The following is a 7,370-nucleotide window of genomic DNA, read 5'->3' on the forward strand; positions in this document are numbered from 1 at the left end:
CATCACTGGGTCAACCTTTTAGCCACGATACAGCTGTTGGCACAGTTTGTCAGCTCCTGGAGACGCCGTGGTGTCCTTGTTCTCCTGCTTCTGGCCCTTGCTCTCCCACCTCTGGCCCTTGCTCTCCTGCCGGCAGCGTTGTGTGGGTGAGCTGGGCGTCATCGCTGCCCGGCACGCCCCGACGCTCCCCGTGTGCCCATCTCCAGGGTGGGCCCCACGATGACAGAGCTGGCGGGTGTCTACGGGCTGGGTCGCGCCGCTGCGGGAGGTGCCCACCTGCATGCTCTGCTCCAACCTTTTGATGTAGATTACGGAGGTTTGGGGAAAAATCCTCACTTCATCTGCGTGGTGTGAAACCACGGGGGCTACGTTCAGAAACAACACCAGTGGCCCCGCTCGTGGTAACTTACCCCGGGCTTTAAGGCTGGTTACAGCAGGTACGTGGAGCCCGTTCTCCTCTTGCCACCGCAGCCCCGGTGACAGCACGGTGATGATTTTTGTGGCAGCTTGTCCTCAGGGACCGGCAGCTCTGCGTGGCCAGGGGCTGCTCCAGCGTGTGCGTCGCCCGAGGGTGTTCCTGTCACTGGCCGTCCGGGCACAGCGAAGCAGCAGTGCTGCTGAACCTGTCCGAGGCAAGCTCTCTCTCCCCTGATGGTTGTTCAGCCATCCCGGCCCCGCTGTCGCTGTCGGCATCCTGCGGTGATGCGGGTGAGGATGCTCCTTCCAGGGTGGGCAGAGCTGCTTGGAGGAGTTTGTACCTCACTCCTACATTGCAGACCGCACATTCCCCTCCCAGACGTGGGAGCTGGTGCTGGCTGTGCGTGAGGGCCCGCCTGCTGGGTACCGCTCATCCCCAGAATCGCAGCTTGAACTGGAAGAATCACAGAGTGTGCGGGGTTGGAAGGGACCTCTGTGGGTCATCTAGTCCAACCCCCCTGCCGAAGCAGGGTCACCTACAGCAGGCTGCAGAGGACCTTGTCCAGGCGGGTCTTGAATATCTCCGGAGAAGGAGACTCCACAACCTCCCTGGGCAGCCTGTTCCAGTGCTCCGTCACCCTCAGAGGGAAGAAGTTCTTCCTCATGTTCAGACGGAACTTCCTGTGCCTCAGTTTGTGCCCATTGCCCCTTGTCCTGTCGCTGGGCACCGCTGAAAAGAGTTTGGCCCCATCCTCCTGACACCCCCCCTGAAGATATTTATAAGCATTTACAAGGTCCCCTCGCAGCCTTCTCTTCTTCAGGCTGAACAAGCCCAGCTCCCTCAGTCTTTCCTCGCAGGAGAGATGTTCCAGTCCCCTCACCATCCTCGTAGCCCTCCGCTGGACTTTCCCCAGTAGCTCCTCATCTTTCTTGAACTGGGGAGCCCAGAACTGGATGCAGTACTGCAGATGGGGCCTCCCTAGGGCAGAGTAGAGGGGGAGGAGAACCTCCCTCGACCTGCTGGCCACACTCCTCCTAATGCACCCCAGGATCCCATTGGCAAGAAGACATTCAAATGCATGGAGGAACCCCCAGAGGTGGTGTGACCGGTCAGGGAGTGGTGCTGCAGAGAGTGATGTGCTGTGTCCTGCTGGTTCCACTAAAAAACAGCCCTCTGGTACCCTTAAAGCCTGGTATAGATGCAAAATCGCCCAGGTGCTACTTTTCGTCTGATGGGTGGGGTTGCTCTGACGGCAGTCAGCTTGCGGCAGGAGGAGAAACGCTGAAACGGTGTTAACAAGAGAGTTGGTTTTGCTAGCGTTTGCCACTCCTGTCAGCTCTGCCTCCCCTGCCACCGAGGAGCAGACCACGGAAATACCGGAGGCGGGGGCACCCAAGGAGCCTGCTCTGGGCTGGAGCCTTCCACTTGCTGGTCCTGCCTCCTAGGGCTTGTCGTCACTCCTCAGTCCCTGGAGAGCCTTTTCTCTGGTTAATTTGATGAAATCAAATCAAATCAAATCTCCCCATTCTGGGGCTAGACATTCGTTTCTGAACCCTTGGCTCACTTCTTGGGCAGCTCCTGGCTTTAAATTGTGATGCGATGAAGGAGCTGTGCCTGCCCGACTGCGACCATCCTTCCAGAGCCAGAGGATGCCCCAGGGGAGCCGGTTTCAGAAACCTCCCGCAGCACTTGCTGGGAGACACCACGAGCGGCCCGCCTGGGGCCGGGGCCACCACTCCGCCTTGGTGCAGCTCTTCGGGGACAGGACAGCTGGAAACTCCTCTGGCTGTCGGGGGAAGCCCACATCTGCTCTGCGGGGAGAGCGGCTCGGGCTGCAGGGCTGCATCGCGTCTCAGCATCACTGTCCAGCTGAGCCGGCCGTCCTCCGTGCTGTGCCAGCACCCAGTGTTTAAAATTATGTATTATAGATATGCACACACACATATAGCTCTCATTTATCTGTTCGCAGTAAGCTAAATGTCAGCTGTTCTCTCCTGGGAAGCAAGACTTGATGCAGCAGGAAGGCTTTCAGAACCCACCTGAAGAGAGGGTTGGTGTGTCCGTGACGTTACTCCAGCAAGGGGTTATTAAACCCATACATGTGCTGGAAGAACTAAAAGAGGGCAGATGTAGATTAGATAGTAGGAAGAAATTCTTCACCATGGTGGTGAGGCCCTGGCCCAGGCTGCCCAGAGAAGCTGTGGCTGCCCCCTCCCTGGCAGTGTTCAAGGCCAGGTTGGACGGGGCTTTGAGCAGCCTGGTCTGGTGGAAGGTGTCCCTGCCCATGGCAGGGGCGTGGAACGAGATGATCTTGAAGGTCCCCTCCATCCCAAACCATTCTGTGATTCTAAGTTGCATCCTTGGAGTGATGGAAACGAAGCCCGGGTAGCCAAGCAGCGAGAGGGATCTCCGAGGTGGCATTGGCTTGTCTTGTCGCTGCTCTGAGCAGCTTTGCACATGGTGATGGGGCTCCGGCTTCCTCCTCGGGCTCGTGGGAGGAAGACCCCTCTCCGTGAAGGAAGGCTCTCCAGGGAGGAAGGCCCTCCTGGTCGGGGAGGATCAGTCGGCGTCTCTCTGGGAGTTCAGCCAAGCTGCTCCGGGCAGACACCGGCTCCTCGTCCCTCCTGTGGAAGCCTTTCTTCTCCAGGGGAAAGATGGGCGCAACACCAAGGTGTAGGCAAACTCTCCCTTTCTTATCGTAACACCTGTGAGACAAAGTCACCTGCGCTTTTGTTACTTAGGTTGGTCTCAAATCCCAGGCCCTGTGAAACCAGGGATTTACTACTAGCTGTGAGCCCTACCTAACATAAACTCGGAGCAGCTTCTGATTCCAGAGGAGGCACCGCTGCTGCCTGCAGTGACGCGCCGCAGAGGAAACCCTCGCTCTTGGCGTGGCGGGCGCAGGGCTCGGGGTTTGTTAGAGGCTGCCAGAGCCACTGCGCCGGGCACGCAGTGCCCGTTTCCTGGGCTTGAGCATGCTGGGGAACTCACGCCATAAATAAAAATTAATCAGGCAAACTAAATCCATTCAGGAAGGCAGGAAATGTTCCACGGTAATGAAATCTGTGTCCTGAAGCCTGAAGCCCCTGTGGATCGTCTGCCCTTGTGCTGGCTTGTGTGTTCTTAAATAGAAAGGTGCTGACAACTGTTTCCTCGTAGATGTTTAATTATGAAGAAACAGTCTCCCTGCTGCTGCCACAGCCTGTGCGAATACGCTTCTCCTGCCGCTGCCATTCCACCCTCCGAGCACCGGTACGTGACGTTGTTACTCAGAGAGTACCAACAACTCATTGCACACACCAGTGTAACCGTCCAGGCTGCTGGTGTTTTTACTCCTGGGCTGCCAAGTCAGTGCTCCGGCCGCGGTAGGTGTGGTGGGGGAGAGGAAGGGTGACTCAGGATGAGCGCACCAGCCTGGGAACGGGAAGGTCACGCTCAGCTCTGTGCCTTTTGTCTTGGCTTGCCAGCACTGCCCTCTGTCCCCAGCTGGGCAGCGCAGCCCTTGCCCTTCCTCGCAGGGACGGGTAAGCAGGCAGAGAGCAGAGAGATAAAAAAATGAAACAATTTTCCGATGCTTACAGTAACAAAAAACCCAAAGAGCAGAGAGCTTCCTTTGAAATTACGGGGAAAAAATACATCATGAAGGTTTGCTGGTCAGTTCGCCCTCCCAAAGCTCTGGGGACGTCAGTGATCACGTTACACCGGGAATCTCCGAGAGGGAAGCAACTTGCACAGGAAGCCATGGTCAGCGATGAGAGCAGGGCACCGCGGCAGCTGCCATGAAGAACACGAGTGTGGGCGATGCTTGGCCCGAGCTGGGCTCCCCGCGGCCCCACGCAGCTCGGTGCCGGCTCGGGAAGGCAGCTCGCACCCTGCCCGGCGGCTGCACGGAGCTCTGCAAGGCTCCCACGTCGCTCCCGGGCTCAACCAGCCACGGCTCAAGGAGACGGGACCTGCCCTGGGGTCGGTGTGGGGCTTCATCAGGGAGCGCGGCCACACTGGGAGATGGACGTGCGCTTACTGGGAGAGCTGGGACGTAGCTTTGTGCATCAGCTCACAAACGCCAGCGTGATGTTCAGCAGTGCACCAAGCTGGTCCTCCTCCCAGCTCTGGTGTGTCTTGGGGCGAAACAGCCCTCGACCGGTGCCAGCCCTGGCCCGTTCGGCTCTCGGGCAGCTGCTTTTGCCGTAGCTCCGCCGCCACCTTCCGTGGGCAAACCAGGAAAGGGACAGGAAGGAGACCCGGGCTTCCGCCCCGCAGCAGTGCCCAGGGCTTGGTCAGGGAAGGCGACCGCGCTGCCCTGTGTGATGAAAGGCACCGGGTAGCTGCACTTCCACCCCCAGCCTGCTCCAGGTCACCCACAGCTCCCCGTGGGGCTGACAAGTAAGAAGAATTTCTGCGAGTTTTCACAACAGATGAGGTGAGACAATTGTTGCCTTCTGCCCAGTGCGGTGTTTTGCTGCAGCACGTGGCAGGTGCCACCACCACGGCATCGGTGGGGACACCGGGCTGGGCACGGTGATTGCAAGTGAAGGGACCAAAACCCCCTTTTTTTTTTTTTTTTTTTTTTAAATGATAGGAGAAGACTCCACAACCCAAAAAACTTGGGCTTTGTTTGTCCCTCAGGGGAGGGCACTGTGACAGCTGCATTTCTTTGTGATACGGAGCCACGCGCCTGAGGAGACAGCAACGGTCCTGAGATGACAGCGCCTCGGCAGCTTTGGGAACCTCTCAGAGCCTGGGGCTCTCAGAGAGGTTCATTAAACCTCAGGGGCAGGTACAAAGACACACCAAGGAGAAACTGGAGCTGAGCTGCCCCTTCAAGCTTGGCAGTTGGTTCCTCCGCTGTTCCTCATGCCTGAAGTCACTGAAGTCTCTTCTGGTTTTCTTTATTTTGCTGGTTGCCGGTAGCAGGAGGTAATCATGACCGAGTGGAAAACTCCGAAGGCTGCTAGCGGTGTTACCAGACCTCATCTTTCCTCGCAGCTCCCTTGAGGTAAGAACAATCTGACCCCTGGGTGTAGCGGTTGGGGATGCACTGGCGACTCCCCAAGGCAGGCATTTCCTCGCGCGGGAGGGGTCACCGTGCGTGGGGAAAAGACGACCAAACAAGAACAAAACATGCAGAGGAGAAGGGTGTGTTCCCTTCGGCTCCATCCAGTCTGAGGACCCTCCTTACCTCAGAGGAAGAGATATTTATAGCTGGGGAGTCAGCGCTGGGATGAAGGCTGCTCTGCCTTTGCCGGAGACACAGGCATTATCTGAAAGCGAGAGCCGGCGCTGGGGTGCACGCACCGAAGGCTTCCCCTCCTTGGAGGCAGCACCCGGACCCACGCCCAGACCGGAGTTAAAATCACCTTGCTGAGCTCAACTCTTCCTTCCAGTACAGGAGCCTGCGACGACGTAGCTTGTAGCGCTGAGTTACAGGGTAAAGCTCTCCAAAAGGACAGAATTATGTACGAGGCGGGTGTAACGAACCTCACTCGCTGTTCAGCTCGCACCATGCTGCAGCGGCGAAGCAGCACTGAACGAGGGGCCGAGGGGCCAGCGGAGCTGAGGGCCCTGCTCTGCTCTCGCTCTGTCGAGCCGTCGTGTCACTGCCTTCCTGCTGCGAGTGCCTTCCACGCCAGGCTCTGCGCCATGGCTGCCGCCGTGCCACCTCCTGCTGCGCAGCCCAGGCACCGCCGCAGCCGTTCTCTGAGCGACTGTTGCCAGCACAGCAGCCACCAGTGCCACCCCAGCACGGATGTGAGCTCCTCCCTTCTCCGCAGTGTATTTGAGACATCAAGCAACTGGCTTCGGGGCCAAGTCATCGAGAGCCAGGCAGCTGGAGCTGTGGGTGCTGCAGGGGCACGGGATGCACCTGAAAACTGAACCATCAGGGCTTGGCTTTGCAGCTGCCTCCAGAGCAGCCTGCGCCATGCTTAGGATGTACATCACCTGCTGTAGGTGACCCTGCTTTGGCAGGAGGGTTGGACTAGATGACCCACAGAGGTCCCTTCCAACCCCGAACATTCTGTGATTCTGTGATCCCATGCCACCCCTCAGACACACTCCATGCTGTTCCTGGCTCTGCCGGGACTAACGATGACCAGCCAGGCAGCTAATGAGCAGGGGCTGTAATTTTTACCTTCCTGGGATCAGTTACAAAACAGTTCGAGGTCGTTCAGGAGTGCTGTAAATTACAGGGCTCCTGTTTGCACCTCCAACGGAAAACCAGCCCGAGCTGCTGGGCTGAATCCCCCAGCGGCCTTTAGACTCGGGCCTTCGCTGGTCGGTTAGGGATAACGCTTTCTGAAGCTGCTCATTTTTAAGAGAGAAACCAAATTTATTCTTTTTGTGTCTTCATATAAAACAAGCACAGGAGCCAAAACATCACAAGCTTATTCCCAAAGCTGCAGCCGCCCGAAAGGCCGACAGGGACCGGGCAGCTGCGTGAGGTTTTGCCCTGCAGCAAAGGGTTGAGTTTGAGTTTCACCATGGATTGCGCCAAGTTAAATTCTCTCATCCCAGCTCCAGGCTGGAGCTGGACAACCGTTAGGAGAGGGCCCCTGCCCTGCCCTGCCCGAGGCAGCCCTGGGGAGCGTGGGGACAGGCTGCTAGACCTGCTGACGCTTTTTGGCTGCTGCCACATCCTGCCTGGGGGAGAAAAAGGTAGCTCATGCGCATGGGAGTTAAAAGATAGAATGGAAATCACTCCAGGAAAAAAATTATGATACATAACCCCTGATATTTGGACAAATGCTCAACACCACCTGTAGTTAAGATACAATAAAAAACCCCATCCATCTTCAGCACAGTGCAGTCGTTTCCTGGGTTGCAGCTGCTCCCAGGCACAACCACGATCCGGCCTCCTGCTCGGGGCAGCCTGCTGCAGCTGCTCCCAGGGGAGTCTGAGCAAAAAGCACCCACCACCTCCTCCAGATCTGTTCTTCCGAGGATTTTGTCATTG

This window comes from Opisthocomus hoazin, chromosome 8 (assembly GCF_030867145.1).
Source record: "Opisthocomus hoazin isolate bOpiHoa1 chromosome 8, bOpiHoa1.hap1, whole genome shotgun sequence".
NCBI classification, from domain to species: domain Eukaryota; kingdom Metazoa; phylum Chordata; class Aves; order Opisthocomiformes; family Opisthocomidae; genus Opisthocomus; species Opisthocomus hoazin.